General features: G+C 41.8%; 1 protein-coding gene across 4 annotated transcripts in view; it reads right to left on the reverse strand.

The window, feature by feature from the left end:
- NALCN (sodium leak channel, non-selective) overlaps positions 1-17,523 on the reverse strand; it is a 930,735-nt gene that overhangs the window by 673,864 nt on the left and 239,348 nt on the right. The gene's annotated exons all lie outside the window — the stretch shown is intronic.

Genomic DNA, 17,523 nt, shown 5'->3' on the forward strand with positions numbered 1-17,523 from the left:
TCTTCACCCAGATTTGGCGTAGTTTTCCGTTGGTGGCGTAGTGGTGTGCGCATGCCCAAAGTCCGGAATCCTCTTCCAGGGGATTTAAAATAGCGCGGTGTTCGTTATTGCATTGGTGATCGGTGGGCGCGGCCATCTTCCTTTGGCCGCGCGTGCGCAGAAGCGGCGCTCTGCTGGCCGCGGCTTCAGGAAAATGGCCGCGGGATGCCGCGCGTGCGCAGATGGATATCGCGGCGGCCATTTTCCTGAAGCCGCGGCCAGCAGAGCGCCGCTTCTGCGCACGCGCGGCCAAAGGAAGATGGCCGCGCCCACCGATCACCAATGCAATAACGAACACCGCGCTATTTTAAATCCCCTGGAAGAGGATTCCGGACTTTGGGCATGCGCACACCACTACGCCACCAACGGAAAACTACGCCAAATCTGGGGGAAGACAACGCCCATGCGACCTGACCAGCCTGATTGACAGGCGAAAACGGAGACTTTGCAAAGTTATTTCGGCAACTTAGGTGGGTAATAAACGCATAACACACACACTAATGTAACGCCCACCTCTGCCCCTATTTAACGCTATTTTTATCCCATCTTCCAAAAACGTGGTGACAGGTTCCCTTTAAATAAAAACAACCTATACAAGTTTTGTATCTACAAACTCCTAATGATCTGGATAATCATAATGGCAGGTCAGTTTTAGCATTTAGTCAACATGGTAAAAAAAAATCAAAAAAACTGTTGGGGAATGGGAACTCGTCCCGCAAAAAACAAGCCCTCACATGGCCATATTGACTGAAAAATAAAAAAGTTATGGCTCTGGGAAGAAGGAGAAAAACAAACGTAAAAATGAAAAAGGGCTGAGGTGTGAAAGGGTTAAATGAAAATGCATAATTTTTCAGACATCTCATTCATTTTACTAGGACAATAAAAAGTTGCAATATTCATAATTAAAATGCTGCAATTTTTGCAGCAAAAACGCACGGGCAAAACACGACATGTGAACATATCTTTTAACAGCTAATCATCATGTGCTTTACAAGTACAGCATGTTGACAAAATAATATAGAAGTATTTTAATTGACTTAACTTTGCCAAATCCCAATTATTCAAGTTTCTTGCATTAGTTATCTTTGTTGTGTTTTTTTATTTTAAAATAATGATAAGCAGCTGAATATTTATATCGTATTTTCCTGCACATGTATCACCCTGGGAATACTGCGCTGATAAGGTTTACATTAAGCACTCTAGTCTTTCTTGACTTTTGCAAAAAAAAAAATATTAAAATCCTCTTAAGAGCATTAAGCAGCTCAATGCAAGCACATTTATCTGGAGACCCAAGTAGGACAGGATTTCAGGACATATGCCAATTTAGCCTCATTAGAACTCTAATTGAGAAAAATCTAAATAAACATTTTTTATAAGATCATGCCAGAATGCATGGGAGTAAGTTGTTATTCGAGAAGAGACTTAATTAACATTTAGAATAAAAAGGTTCAAAACCCAAGTACTGTAGAGAAATGCATTTACAATAGTGATAGACTTAGAAATAGCTATGCAAGCATCAGAATATTCTCATATCAACAATTGTAGTTTTTTGTTAGCAGCAGCTTACAGATAGTACATAATGGGGACACTCTTCTTGAGCTCTATCAAGTGTTTTTTGCATCCAGAAGCAGCCTGAAGGTCCCCATTTTTCCTACTAAAATTGCTACAATGAATGGACTATCTGTAGTACATGGACGCACTGTATCTCCAAGAAAAAGATCAGAAATCCTCAACTTTGGTTAATTGAGGGGGTCTAATAGGGCATATGGATAGGAATTGACTCTTTAAAGGGGAACTGTTACCACAAAAAACGCTATTAAACTGCAGATATGGGATTAATGAGCAGGTTAATAGCGTTCTGAACCTACCAGAACGCTTTGGGGATAAAATGAACTTTATGCTCGCCGTCAGCCTTCCGGTTTCAGTCACAGGGGCGTTGCCGGTTCAGTCACCACTCTGAGTATACAGAGCGGTGACTGTAACCGCACCCCAGCCCTGAGTGACAGCGTCCCTAACGCAGAGCCAGTGTCTGTCAGGGTTGGGGGCATAGTTACAGCCGCCTCTCTTTATACACTGAGCAGTAACTGATCCAGCAGCGGTGACACCCCTGTGACAAACCGGAAAGCTGCCTGGGAGAACCAAATTAATTTTCACCTCACAGTGTCCGGCTAAATGCGGGCACCGGGCTGGTTCTGAACGTTATTAACCTGCAGATCCCATATCTGCAGGTTAATAGCGTTTTTGCTGGTGACAGGTTCCCTTTAAAAAACCAGCATAAGCGTTCCAATGATGCCCATTGGGTTGCACATTGATAAGTGCCCTACCCCATGCCCCCTTCCACCCACTCAATATTAAGAAGCTTGAGATCTGCTAAAGATGTATATTTGAGAAGGTGGATAAGAAAGAAGGATTCCCAATATGGAGAACAATTTCTAACAAATAACTAACATTTTACTCCATATGGGCTACTGCTGTTTCTTTACATTCCTCTTCATCTAGTTCCTTGTCAAGACATGTCACCCTAAGGCTACGTTCACATTTGCGTTGTGCGCCGCAGCGTCGGCGCCGCAGCGCACAACGCAAACAAAAACGCGGCAAAACGCACGCTAAAACGCTGCGTTTTGCGCCGCATGCGTCCTTTTTGGCCGAAAGTTGGACGCAAAAAAAATGCAACTTGATGCGTTTCTTGCGTCCAACGCTTGCGGCCATGCGGCGCAAAACGCAGCACAACGCATGTCCATGCGCCCCCATGTTAAATATAGGGGCGCATGACGCATGCGGCGCCGCTGCGGTGCCCGACGCTGCGGCGCTGACCGCAAATGTGAACGTAGCCTTACTAATTAGTCTCATGGTTTCCTGTCATAAGGATAATCACTGTAATTAGCTAACATTCATGAAGATAAACATGACCTGTTATTTTCACAGTGCTATGCTAATAAACAGTACTGCGCTTAGCAGTAGAATAAACCTGTGGTTTACATGGCATGACCACATTAGAACAAATTATCAATTTTACCATTTGTAGACGGAGATGTATTAGGAATCGAAAGAAGAAATCTTTTTCACTAGTAAGGAACAGCAAAGTGATTTTATCAAAGTGCTTTCATTTCCTCCATAGCAGCATAAATGTATTTGATCGTCCAGGAGCAAGCCAAAGGATTCTGGCCAAGGTCCTCTCAAATCCAGATAAATAAAAAAAAACAAGACAAATCCAGATAAATAAAAAAAAGGCAGCACTTCAATTCCAGAATCCAACCTTTTCTGTATCCCAATCTATACACCTGTAGTAAAGATACTGATAGAGCAATGCTCAAACCAGGAAGCACGAGAGCTACGCTCCACTATAATTGTCACTTCCACTGAAAAGGATATATAGCAGCAGGGTCCATAAATGACCGACCACTATGCTGAACATCTCCTGGCTTCGGCCATAGGGCCATGTCAGAAACAGGTCACACAGGGGCACATAAGTCTTTCGTTCTGGCACTAAGTGGAGGCACCAAAAGCAGCATGTACACAATTCTAAAAAGTTATGCCTATCCTTTGGATATATGATAATTTTTGTAGACAAAAAAGCCATTTTTAATATAAGCTGCAACTTGGTGCAAAATAAGTAGCAATATTATAATTTTACATATTTTATTTTAATATAATAATAATAATAGTTTTATTATAATAGTAGTAGTTTTAGGAAGGTTGCCCTACTTTACATTATGTCTAATAATATAACTAATGATATAATTTATATTAACCCCTTTACCCACATGGGTGGTTTGCACGTTAATGATCAGGACAATCTTTACAATTTTGACCACTGTCCCTTTATGAGGTTATAACTCTGGAACGCTTCAACGGATCCCGGTGATTCTGACAAGGTTTTCTCGTGACATATTGTACTTCATGATAGTGGTAAAATTGTCTTCATTTTGTAGGGCGTGCTTTTAAGGCCGGATGGCTGATCAGTTGTCCACGCATGATGACAGCGGTTTGGTAACGGCACCACGATATTGGCCCCATGTTAATCCCCTGATGAGCAGAGCAAAACGCTTCGGAAGGGGTCGGGTAGGATCCACCACATTGTCGTAGACTAATGCCGTGTCCTGAGTGACATGAACGTGGGCGAGATCCTTACAGTTTTTTATACCATATGCCTACCGTCTCAATAGTGCTAATCTCTGAATAAGAATAAGGAACAAGTGGTGATAATTAACCTTTGAGTATGCATCTGTTATGTGAGTAAGGGTACCGTCACACAGTGCCATTTTCATCGCTACGATGGCACGATTCGTGACGTTGCAGCGTTGTATGATTATCGCTCCAGCGTCGTAGACTGCGGTCACACGTTGCAATACACGGCGCTGGAGCGATAATTTAATGACGTAGTTGCGATGTAGAAGCCGTTGGTTACTGTGCGCACATCGTATACAACCTGTGTCACACGATGCAATCATGCCGCCACAGCGGGACACTAGACGACGAAAGAAAGTTTCAAACGATCTGCTACGACGTACGATTCTCAGCGGGGTTCCGGATCGCAGTAGCGTGTCAGACACTACGATATCGTAACGATATCGCTAGAACGTCACGAATCGTGCCATCGTAGCGATGAAAATGGCACTGTGTGACGGTACCCTAAGATACATTATTTGGTTACACCACAGTTTTTGTCACATCTGAGGTTAACCCTATCATTGGCCTTGACCCCAAGGGAGGATATTTGCACCTATTGATAAAGGTGTTATTGGTGGACGATATTTTGGACCCTAAGAAGATAGAGGGCCCTTATATTCATGGAGGCCATTCCAATGAGGGTACCGATACATTGTAGACTTAGGTCGTATTGAGTACCGGAGCTGGACTACTTTAATTTGTGGAGGTAACACCAAATTATGTACCCCACAGTAATTGTCAGTGCTGTCTGTCTTATGCACCTTGCACTTTATGTATTTGTATATGTATGTTGTCGTAATCACGGTTTTTATTGGCAATTGAAATAAAGAATTGAGTTTTAATCCAGAACGATATAATATTTACAAGCAGTTTGGATTTCACTACTTGCTGAATTTAGCCCCTAAGGAACTTATCTAGATGTGTGGTGAGCACTTTGACCCACCAAGTGCTTCACAGAAGTTTATAATGTAGAGCTGTAAAAATAAAAAATCATATTTTTTCACAAAAATGATCTTTTCTCCCCCAATTGTTTATTTTCCCAAGGGTAACAGAAGAAATTGGACCCCAAAATTTGTTGTGCAATTTGTCCTGAGTACGCTGATACCCCAAATGTGGGGTAAACAACTGTTTGGGCGCATGGCAGAGCTCGGAAGTGAAGGAGCGCCATTTGACTTTTCAATGCAAAATTGACTGGAATTGAGATGGGATGCCATGTCGCGTTTGGAGAGCCCCTGATGTGCCTAAACATTGAAACCCCCCACAAGTGACACCATTTTGGAAAGTAGACCCCCTAAGGAACTTATCTAGATATGTGGTGAGCACTTTGACTAACCAAGTGCTTCACAGAAGTTTATAATGTAGAGCCGTAAAAATAAAAAAATCATATTTTTTCACAAAAATGAGATTTTCGCCCCCAATATTTTATTTTCCCAAGGGTAACAGAAGAAATTGGACCCCAAAATTTGTTGTGCAATTTGTCCTAAATAAGCTGATACCCAGATGTGGAGGTAAACCACTGTTTGGGCGCATGGCATGCAGACTTAGATGGATTGGTCTGTAGGCATCACTTTGCATTTACAGAGCCCTTGATGTACCTAAACAGTAGAACCCCCCACAAGTGACCCCATATTGGAAACTAGACCCCCAAGGAACTTATCTAGATGTGTTGTAAGAACTTTAAACCCCCAAGTGTTTCATTCCAGTTAATAACGCAGAGCCGTGAAAATAAAAAATCTTTTTTGTTCCACAAAAATGATTTTTTAGCCCCCCAAATTTTTATTTTCCCAAGGGTAACCAGAGAAATTAGACCCCAAAGGTTGTTGTCCAACTTGTCCTGAGTACGCTGATACCCAATATATTGGGGTAAACCCCTGTTTTAGTGAAAGGGAGAGCTCGGAAGGGAAGGAGCACTGTTTTACTCTTTCAACGCAGAATTGGCTGGAATTGAGATCGGACTCCATGTCACATTTGGAGAGCCCCTAAACAGTGGAAACCCCCCAATTCCAACTGAAATTCTAACCCAAACACATCTCTAACCCTAATCCCAACCCTAACCATAACCATAACCACACCCCTAACATGAACATGCCCCTAACCCTAATCCCAACCACACCCCTAACCCAAACACAGCCCTAAACCTAATCCCAACCCTAACCTCACCCCTAACTCCAACACACACCTAACACGCAGCGTTCAGATGTTACAGCATAGTGGAGGGGATTTCATGAAATCCCATCTCCACTATGCGTTAAAACACGCATGCAGCAGACCCGTGAAAACGAACATGCGGCGTTTCATTTCAGAACGCAGCATGTCTGTTTATAATGTTTAAAATTTCCCATAGATAATCATTAGATGCGGTAAAACCGCATCTTCTGATTAGTCACATGCGTAGTAAGTGCGTAAAAACAGCTTACTACGTATGTCTCCTAATTTACATGCGATCTTACCTGTTCTGCCGCCGGAAGTCCCACGTCCACTGCAGTTCTCGCGGTAAGCTAAGTTCTCGCGATAAATTGGCTTACCGCGAGAACTGCCTTGCACGTGACCGGGGGTTATCTCCGGTCACTAGTCTGTTTCTCACGATCAGCTGATTGTGAGAACGCTGCAGTGTAGGTGATCTACAGGCTCTGCAATGTCTGGATGTCAGGGATCCAGATGTAACAGAGCCGGACTCGTTGTGGGACACTCGTTATTAAGGGCTGTGTCGGACTCAGGGAGTATACTGTTGGTTTATTATTTTTCTTTTTTTCCAGGAGACGAGAGCATCGCATGGATTGAGTGTACAATAAAAATATAGTCAAAACTGTGTGGTGTTTTATTTCATTAAATACTTTATTCTGCATGTGTGTGTGTTTTATTAACCCTTTAACATCTATTAGTAATGGTAGGTATCTTATTGACGCCTCTCCATTAGTAAGCCGGCTTAATGTCACTTTACAAAGGTGACATTATCCCCTCATTACCCCATATCCCACCGCTACTCGGGAGTGGTAAGAGAGAGGCTAAGCCCCGAAATTGGCGCATCTTACAGATGCGCCATTTCTGGGGCGGCTGGGGGCTGGTATTTGTTGCCAGGGGGGCCAATATCCATGGCCCCTCACTAGGCTATGAATATCAGCCCACAGATGTCTGTGTAGCCTTTCTGGATATAAATTATAAGGGGACCCCACCTCATTTTTTGGGTAGTCCCCCTATTTTTATAGCCAGTAAAGGCTAAATATACAGCTGCAGGCTGATATTCATAGCCTAGGAAGCTCCATGGGTATTAACCCCTTCCCAGGTTACAAACATCGGTCCCCCAGTTGCTGGCTTTCCCTCTCTGGTGCAGAAAATTGCGCGGGAGCCCACGCCATTTAAAAAAAATAAATAAATTTAAATTAATCATTGCTTTTAAGTCCGGGTTCACACTTGCGAGAAACTCACATGAGTCTCTCGCCTTAATACCCGTCACTGCCGCCGGCACTCGGGAGCAGAGCGTGCTGTTGCATGTATTTCTATGTAGCCACACGCTCCGCTCTTGAGTGCCAGCGGCAGTGCTGGGTATAAAGATGCGAGGCTCATCCGAGTTTCTTGCATGTGTGATACCGGCCTTGGTTAAAAAATGCTTTGATAGGCATTGAAAGCATTTTTTAACCAAGCACCAAAAAAATTTAGAATCTCTTAAACTAACGATTATAGATTTTATACCAGACAATGTATCTGATCGGTATGGGAGCTTGATTAATAGGGAAAGTTTCTGGATTTTTAAGTTGGGGACTCTGGCGCCTGAAGGGTTAAATCTTACCATTGAAAGGGTTAACAAGTGATCTCTTTGTTTTTAAGTCGTTTTTATAGTGGCATTTTATTATATGTTGTCTTATTTCTGCTTTTTATCATGTTTTATATTTTAATCAGGTCTAGGGGCTTTATTTAATCTTTTTTTATATATACATAATTTTGTTCCTATTGTGTTTTTACCATGTGACTTTACTATTTTATCATGTGATTGTTCTTATCATGTGACCTGCTGACTTTGAACTTTATTGGTTGCTATTTGTTTAAATACCCCTTCCTGCTCTCCATGAATAAACTTCCACCTGATGAAGACGGTTTAACCGTTGAAACGCGTTGTGGTTCAACACTAAAATCCTTGTTTTGGTCTCATTTCCTGCGTTCCTAGGACCGTTATTATTATTCTTTACTGCATTTTGTATCCTCCTAGAAGGTTAACGGCTGGAGCTGCGGTGGACCCTTTGCTTTTAATTTTAACTGTGACCCTCACAGCGCTCCCCAGTGACCGCCTTCTTTTCCCTTGAATTTCATCGGCCTTAAATAAAGACACACACACATGAAATCTGCGTTAGGCCGGGGTCACACTTGCAAGAAACTCGCACGAGTCTTGCATCTCAATGCCCGGCACTCGGGACCGGAGCGTTCAGCTACATAGAAATACATGCAGCCGCACACTCCGGTCCCGCGTTCTGGCGGTAGTGCCGGGTATTGATGTGCGGGACTCGTGCGAGTTTCTTGCAAGTGTGACCCCGGCCTAATGCAGATTTCGTGTGTGTCTCTTTATTTAAGGCCGATATCACACATGCGAGAAACTTGGACGAGCCTTGCATCTTTATAGCCGGCATCGCTGGCACTCAAAAGCAGAGCGTGCGGCTACATAGAAATACATGCAACAGCACGCTCCGCTCCCGAGTGCCGGTGGCAGTGACAGGTATTGAGGCGAGACTCGTCCGAGTTTCTCGCATGTGTGATCCCGGCCTAACTCTTTATGTACCATTTGATTATATTTATTACTAAACATTGGGCTTGGTATTATCTATCTATTGATATCTATCTATCTAAAGATCTATCTATCTATCTATCTATCTACTGTATCTATCTATCTATCTATCTATCTATCTATCTATCGTATCTATCTATCTATCTATATCTATTATCTATCTATCTATTATCTATCGATATATCTATCTAGCTATCGATAGATAGATATTTATAGATAGATTTATCTTATCTATCTATTATCTATCTATTATCTATCTATCTATCCCATATCTATCTATCATCTATCTCTGTGTGTAAATATTATTCTTCAATGAAGTATGTAAATGAAGAGGTTGGACAAGAAATTACATCACAATTCTTTTTTTTTTTTTGTATATCTTTATTTAACTTACAAAAACACACACAAATCCGCATTAAAAAAAGCATGAAAAACGCATCAAAAACACATGTGAAAATGCAGGTGACCTGCCAGTGACCTCAGGTGCAGATTTGGTGCAGATTTTACCTGCGTCAAATCCCAAGCAAATCCTGATGCAATCCTGACCGTGGAAACATACCCTTAAAGGGAACCTGTCACCCCCCTCAGGCGTTTGTAACTAAAAGAGCCACCTTGTGCAGCACAAATGCTGCATTCTGACAAGGTGGCTCTTTTAGTTATGATGCCTGCACGTTTATAAAATGTGTTCCCTCATATCCTGAAATCGTCCCGGGGGCGGGACTTTCCTTCCTAATCAGACGTAGCACAGCCGTCACTCCGGGCCTGTGCGCGCCGGGCGCTGCCTCCTCTTGCAGCATTATCGTCCCCGTCGCCTGCGCATTAAGTTTTTTTTCCGGGCATGCGCAGTTGCGCTGCCCTTTGTACTTACAGCGCAGGTGCCGGGGACGATAATGCTGCAAGAGGAGGCGGCACCCGGCGCGCACAGGCCCGGAGTGACGGCTGTGCTGCGTCTGATTAGGAAGGAAAGTCCCGCCCCCGGGAAGATTTCAGGGTATGAGGGGGCACATTTTATAAACGTATATTTCAGCATGTGCAGGCATCATAACTAAAAGAGCTACCTTGTCAGAATGCAGCATTTGTGCTGCACAAGGTGGCTCTTTTAGTTACAAACGCCTGAGGGGGGGGTGACAGGTTCCCTTTAAATGAGAAGGTGTGTCCAAACTTTTGGCCTGTACTGTATATATATATATATATATATATATATATATATATATATATATATATATATATATATATATATATATATATATATATATATATATATATATATATATTTTTTTTTTTTTTATAAATATAATGGTGCCTTACATGACATTAGTGAAATAAGCATGAAACGCTACCTTTCAAGAAGCTAAACTACAAGTGAAACCTGCAGGCAATATTGGAAAATGGAGTACACAGCAGAGACACATGATTCAATCGTTAACATTTGCCAAAATGGCATTGAACTATTTGTAGACCAGAATATATGACAACATGTCACAAGTTTCCATATCAAGTGCAATAATGGTGTGTGCTGCTAAATCAGCCGAAGCTAGTAAATAAAAAATATGTAAATTGTATATTCTTATAAAAGATCAAGGGAAGTAAAATCACATGAAAAGATCTGTTCATTTACATTAATTCTTCATATTCTTGGAGGCATGAGAAATGTTCAAGCTGTTTTCTGTTTTTAGTTATAAAATATTTGCATAATCAGTAAATCTCCATAATTCACAGACTCCTAGAGAAGGTTATGGTTTCATGGCATTTAGAAACATGATTAGGATGTTAAAAGACATTGTCCTATGCAGTCAGCAGTAGCGGCTACATGTTCGATAGACAATGCAGATGACTATTTCTGGACTACCAGTAGACAAGTTGGAAAAAAAGATTTTTACTTTTAGATACATCCAGGTAAGGCGAGACAACCATATGTAATTTGTCAGACAAGAGTCTCATCTACCAGATTGATCACTTAGATAATATTTCCAGCCAAACTAGAGACAAAAGTGAACTTAAAGTACTGTTTTACTTTAGATTAATTAAAGTGCTATTCGCATTTAAGTTTCGCGCACATCAGCGTATAAAATCGGTGAGTTCAATGTGAGAAAAAAAATCACATTGCACTTGCACCAATGTTATTCAATGAGGCAGTGTACATCTGCGAGCTATTCCTCACCTGGAATTGGGGTGAGGAAAAAAATCGCAGCATGCTGCATATACCGGTAGCTGCGTAAAAAGACAAATTTTTCAATGTAAATCAATGGGTGCGAGAAAAAAATTGCAAGGCACACGGAATATGCATGTGAAATCCAATTTTTACACACACATCTCACTGGAAACCAAACATTTTCAGCCGAGTACAGTAAATTCACACCGTGACCAGTTAGAACCTTACTGTGGGTTTTCACGCTGCGAGTGGTGACGTCAGTAAGGTTACCGCAATTTATTCACACACTACTCTCTGTGTGTTTGAGCGGTCGTGGTGAGTGTTAACTTTACTGATGTCACCGTTTATCACAGCCTCCGGATGTAGCAGAGTCGGGGATCATCATGGGACGTCCAGATTATGGATTACGGCGGACCCTTTGGATTCCTTTGTTTATGATATTAAATGGGTAAAAGAGGTTAATTGTCAGGGAGTGCTTTTTATAATTAAAGGTCTTTTCTGTGTGTGTTTTTATTCTTTTAACTTACAAGGTTAGTAATGGGGATGCCTGACAAATGTTTCTGTAGTACTAACCCCTGGGTATGATGAGGGCTGGTGTTAATAGTTTGGGAAGGGCCCAATATCCTTGGCCCCTTCCCAGTCTAGAATCAGCCCGCAGCTTTCTGCTTAGCCTTTTCTGGTTATTAAAAATAGGGGGGACCCCATGTCATTTTTTGGGGGGCCCTTGTTTTTAATAACCAGTAAAGGCTACGCAGATAGCTCTGAGCTGATATTAATGGGCTGGGAAGATGCATGGATATTAGCCCATTCTCAGACTATTAAGACCAGCCCCCAGCTGTCTGCTTTCCCTTAGCTGGTTATTATTTATAAGAGGAGCTCCATGCCAGTTTTTTCTTCTAAATATTAGCTAAAAGCAAGTACAGAAAACTACACATGCAAAGCACTGATTATCTGATGATTTATCTATCTATCTATCTATCTATCTATCTATCTATCTAATAGAAAAAAAAGAACAGCACAACTCTTTCCACTTATCTCTGGGTGCAAAGCCTCCAGGAAGCCCGTCCACCAGCTATCCAAAGTCCATAGATTCAAACAAAAAGCAGGCAGCACTCCATTGTTTCTTGGTCAACTGTGCAAAGTTTAATCAGACCCACATGTCTGTACGACGTTTCGGCTCTAAATGAGCCTTTCTCAAGCAGTGGGTACACCTTTTTAGTGCATATATATAGTTTTAAAACCATAGCAATCCTTAATGACAGCCATTTGTGATTCATATAGTGCATGTGTTTCAATATATAAATACATGTCAAAAGTAATCATATACATTATAAAGTGCTTCCGTGCATCATTATATACATCGTTGTGTATTTGTGCTTCCAAGTGTCAAAATCTTTATCACATTATCTTAATTGTTTATTAATTCTTACCCCCGGAGCTGTTTGCTACTAATGGAGGACATCCTCATGAGGTTTGGCCTTTCCAAAGATCTACTGCGCATGTCCGCTACGTCACATCACTGTGCTAGACCGTGGACCAATCACAGGCATCGGCGCATGCGCAAAGGCACTTTGTAGTGGCACTTATCATCGGACTATTATGGAAGGTCAACCTCCTTATAGGAGTCTGCACTTGCGCACACAGCGCTAGGTGGCACCATATAAGCACTGCTCGAGTTCATATGAGGACATCCAGCAGAGGGCGCATCACCGCAACTCAAGGTAACTACAGGTCACCCTGCTTTCCATTCATTCCCGGGGTTTTTTACAGGCACGAGCACTGCTTTAGCAGAGCTCCTGGCTGTAAAATGCTTTAACCTCTTCAGATGGATTTACTTCGTGGGACTTGACCCGAGCGACGGAAGGTATGAGATATTGTTGTTTTTTTATTTTTCCTTTGTTACAGAACGAGGGTCTTCAGGTGGATTACCAGTATAATAAAATATTACAACAACCTGTGTCTTTATTTCATTAAAATACTTTTAAATAATGTGTGTGTGTTTTATTAACCATTTCGTACTATTGGATTAATAATGGATAGGTGTCATAATTGACGCCTCTCCATTAATAATCTGGCTTAATGTCACCTTACAATAGCAAGGTGACATTAACCCTTCGTTATCCCATATCCCACCGCTACACAGGAGTGGGAAGAGAGTGGCCAAGTGCCAGAATAGGCGCATCTTCCAGATGTGCCTTTTCTGGGGTGGCTGGGGGCAGATGTTTGTAGCCAGGGGGGGCCAATAACCATGGACCCTCTCTAGGCTATTAATATCTGCCCTCAGTCACTGGCTTTACCGCTCTGGTGGAGAAAATTGCGCGTGGGCCCACGCCAATTTTTTCCGCCATTTAACCCTTTATTATACAAGCTACAGCACCCAAATTTTGCACATACACACTACTAACATTAGTAGTATGGAATATGCAAAAAAAAAAGGGATATGAGATGGTTTACTGTATGCAAACCATGTCTCATATCATGTCGGGTTTGGGAAGGAGAAAGAAAAAGCCGGCAATTGAATTACCGGCTTTTCACATATCTTGCGCTGAATTAAATATAAATACAGTATATATATATATATATATATATATATATATGTGTGTGTGTGTCTGTGTCTCAATGACATATATATATATATATATATATATACATACATACTGTATATACGTTTTAACAAACATTTGAGCACATAAATCCATTAGATGTCGGTTTTGCAAGCCTGCGAGAAAATATCGCAGTACGGATGCCATACGGATTACATACGGAGGATGCCATGCGCAAAATACGCTGACACACCCTGCCTACGGATGACATACGGATCACTATTTTGGGGACTTTTCTGCATATTACGGCCGTAAAAAAACGGACCATATTGTCTTACGCATAGTGTGACGCCGGACTGATGTGGATCAGTTCGATGTGGGAGCAAATCCCAGTTAACCAGGACTAGGGTGGACGGCCCAGAAGCGGCCCCACGCGTATCACCGTAACTTGTACGGCTTCATCAGGGGAAGTGCCATGCTCATGGCAAGAAAAGGTATAAATAGCTGTTTAAGCATGTGATGTGGAATCCTTGTACTCTAACATTAACCATGAGGATGGCATTACAGCTGTGCTATACTTCTTTGATTTACTCCCCCAACTTAGACAGAATGCATGACTCATTTGTGATCTGGGGTAGCCGAGACCCCAGAGAACATAATTTGGGTTGGATTTTACCGACCCCGGTTTTGCGATCGCCGCTACTAACCGTGTAGCGGCGGCTAGAAAAAAAAAAGTCTGATGTGCCATTTAATTTCTCTCTCCTCTGATGTGATCGCACATCAGAGGTGAGAGAAATAGGGTCCCCGATCCCCCCCCCCGTACCTCCCGGTGTCCCTGGTTCCTCCTGCTTCCTCTGGTGGGCGTTGCCATCTTCATCTGGGAAAAAAATGGCGGGCACATGCGCAGATTTTTCACAATTTTTTTATGATTTTCACTAGTAGTGTGCATTTTTTTTACAGTAGTGCTTTCTTCCTTCCCTTGTATAACTTGCTATTGTAAGGTGACATTAATCCTGGTTAATAATGGAGAGGTGTCAAGAAGACACCTATCTAATATTAATCCAATAGTATAAAAGTGTTTAAAAAAAATACACACACATTAAGAATAAAGTATTTTAATGAAATAATTAAACACATAGGTTTTCCATCTTTATCACACTCTCAATCCAAGCTAAGCACTCGTTCTGTAAAAAATCCAACATAAAAAAGAAACAATATCCCATACCTGTCCGCCGTATAGTCAAGTCCCATGCTGCAATCCATCTCAAGGGGTTAAATAGCTTACAACCGAGAGCGGTGCTAATGCTACCGCCCCAGGTGTAAACCACTGTGTAATGAATGAAAAGCTGCCTGCGCAGACTTCCCGCCTGACCAGACATGAACTCTGTAGCGTGGGAAAGTTTCATAACTTTTTCCCACGCTGCAGAGTTCACCTCAGGTTAGGCTGTGAGTCTGCGCATGCTCTGTGATGTCAGCGGTAGTCACTGAGGCTGCACAGCAGCCCCACCTGACCTGAGGTGAATTCGCCAGCGTGGGAAAAAGTTCCGAAACTTTCTAAGAGGTAAAAAAAAAAGTGAAAATTTGTAAGAAACAAAAACATATTTTGCTTGTGTCGCCATTTTCCGAGACCTATTCTGCTTTAATTTTTCATGGATCTGGGGCTGTGTGATGGCTTATTTTTTGCTTCCTGAGATTACATTTTTATTGACATTTTTATTTATACCATTTTTGGGTAGATAAAATGTTTTGATTGCCTCTTATTGAATCAGATTGCAATGTTGCGGCATCCAAAACAACGAAATTCTGGCATTTTGATTTTTTTCTTGCTAAGCCATTTACTGCTCAATTTATTTGATATTTTGATAGATCTAACTTTTAAAAATGCAGCAATATCAAATATGTCTCCTAAGAAGACTATTGAAGCAAGTAGAAATAAAATGTTTTTAAAAATATATATATATAAAAAAAAGTTCAAATCACTCCCCTTTTGCCCCATTCCAAATAATAAAAAAAATACACATTTGGTATCGCTGAGTTCATAAACACCCGTTCTATCAAAATCTAAACTAAATTAATCCAATTGGTGAACGACGTAACGAGAAAAAAAATTAAAATGCCAGAATTAATTTTTTTGGGTTGCTGCAACATTGCAATAAAATGCAATAACAAGCTATCAAAGCATGTGCCCCAAAATGGTATCAATAAAAACGTCAGCTTGGCGTGCAAAAAATTATAGATCCTAAAAAATGGATATGCTACACATCTAGGAAAAAGGCGTCATTTTTTTTCACCACTTAAATAAAAAAAGAACTTATACATGTTTGGTATCTGTGAACTCATAATGACCAGGAGAATCATAATGGCAGGTCAGTTTTATTAGCATTTAGTGAATATGGTAAAAACAAAACAACAAAAAACAATTGTGGAATTGCACTTTTGTTGCAATTTCATGGCACTTTGAATTTTTTCCCATTTTCCTTTACATTATATGGTAAAATAAATGGTGTCATTCAAAAGTACAACTCATCCTGCACAAAAGAAGCCCTCACTTGGCCATATTGATCAAAAACTAAATAAGTTATAGCTCTGGGAAGAAGGGAAGTAAAAAATTAAAACACAAAAATGGAAAATCCCAAGGTTGTGAAGATAGTCCCCTTAAGAGACTTAATTGCCTGTGGTATACATAGCAGTGATATGTGTAGCTAAAATCATGATCTATTATGAACGCCAGCCACAAGTCTGTCATGAAAACCCATTGGTGCCCCATAACCATGTGACAGGGGTGCTGAGGAATGATACGTTAAATCCCGCTGTTAACGACTGACAGCTGTCATGACACCCTAGGTGTCACTGGCGCTGCCTAGGAGGCGTTGACGGGGTGCATGTGAATAAACATAGGGAGTGCAGAAACAAAGCATGCTGAGCTCAAGGACCTTAAACTAATGCAGTGAGCAGGACCTGGCACTGAGCAGTCATGTGATCAGGGGGGCAGAGCCACCACACGTGAATGTAGGGAAGACACAAAACACATAGAGTGCAAGGCACAGACAGAAAACGTAGTCAAGGATAGCCGAGGGTCAAAGCCAGGAGGGAGCGAAGTACTTAAGGATAACACAAAGAGTAAACAGGGACAAGCCATGGGGTCTGATTACCGGGAGAGACAGAACAGTACAAAGCAGAATGCAAAGGCAGAAGTCAGGGAACAGAACCGAGTCATACACAGCAAGGCACACTAGCACAGAGGCACAAAGATTATGGACGAGTAAACCTGGGTCAGCGATTCTAGTGACAAATCTGCTATGAATATACTTTAGACATCTTTTTTTACTATAACAATATAATAGAGAAGTCTGATACACAAGCAAATGAGAAACCACGTGAATACATCTTTACTTTACAGCCTATTTTTCAGTGAATCCAAGAAGTTGTTCTGCTGCATCTGTACTTATATGCAGCAAAGAACAAAGTTACTTATGTACTTACCTTTTTTTTCGGACTATAGGACGCACCGGACCATAAGACGCACCCCAAATTTGGGGTGAAAATTGCAGAAAAAAAGATTTTTTTATAAGATGGGGGTCCGTCTTATTGTCTGAAATTACAGTATTTTACCTGAGGGCTAGCGGTAGCAGAGCAGGGTCACAGGAGGCATGGTGTCGGCAGAGGTGGAGTGATGCGGTACGGCGTTCACCTGAGCAGGGTCCCTTCCTGCTTAGGTGGGCGACGCCACGGCCTGGTGTCCATGGGGGGTTGCAGCAGTGGTGTGGCAAAGGCAGAGGTGAGGGGATAATGAGCGGTATGGTGTGAGCAGGGTCCCTTCCACAGGTGAGGTGACGCAGCGGCCC

The sequence above is a fragment of the Ranitomeya variabilis genome, chromosome 3 (genome assembly GCF_051348905.1).
Source record: "Ranitomeya variabilis isolate aRanVar5 chromosome 3, aRanVar5.hap1, whole genome shotgun sequence".
NCBI lineage: Eukaryota > Metazoa > Chordata > Amphibia > Anura > Dendrobatidae > Ranitomeya > Ranitomeya variabilis.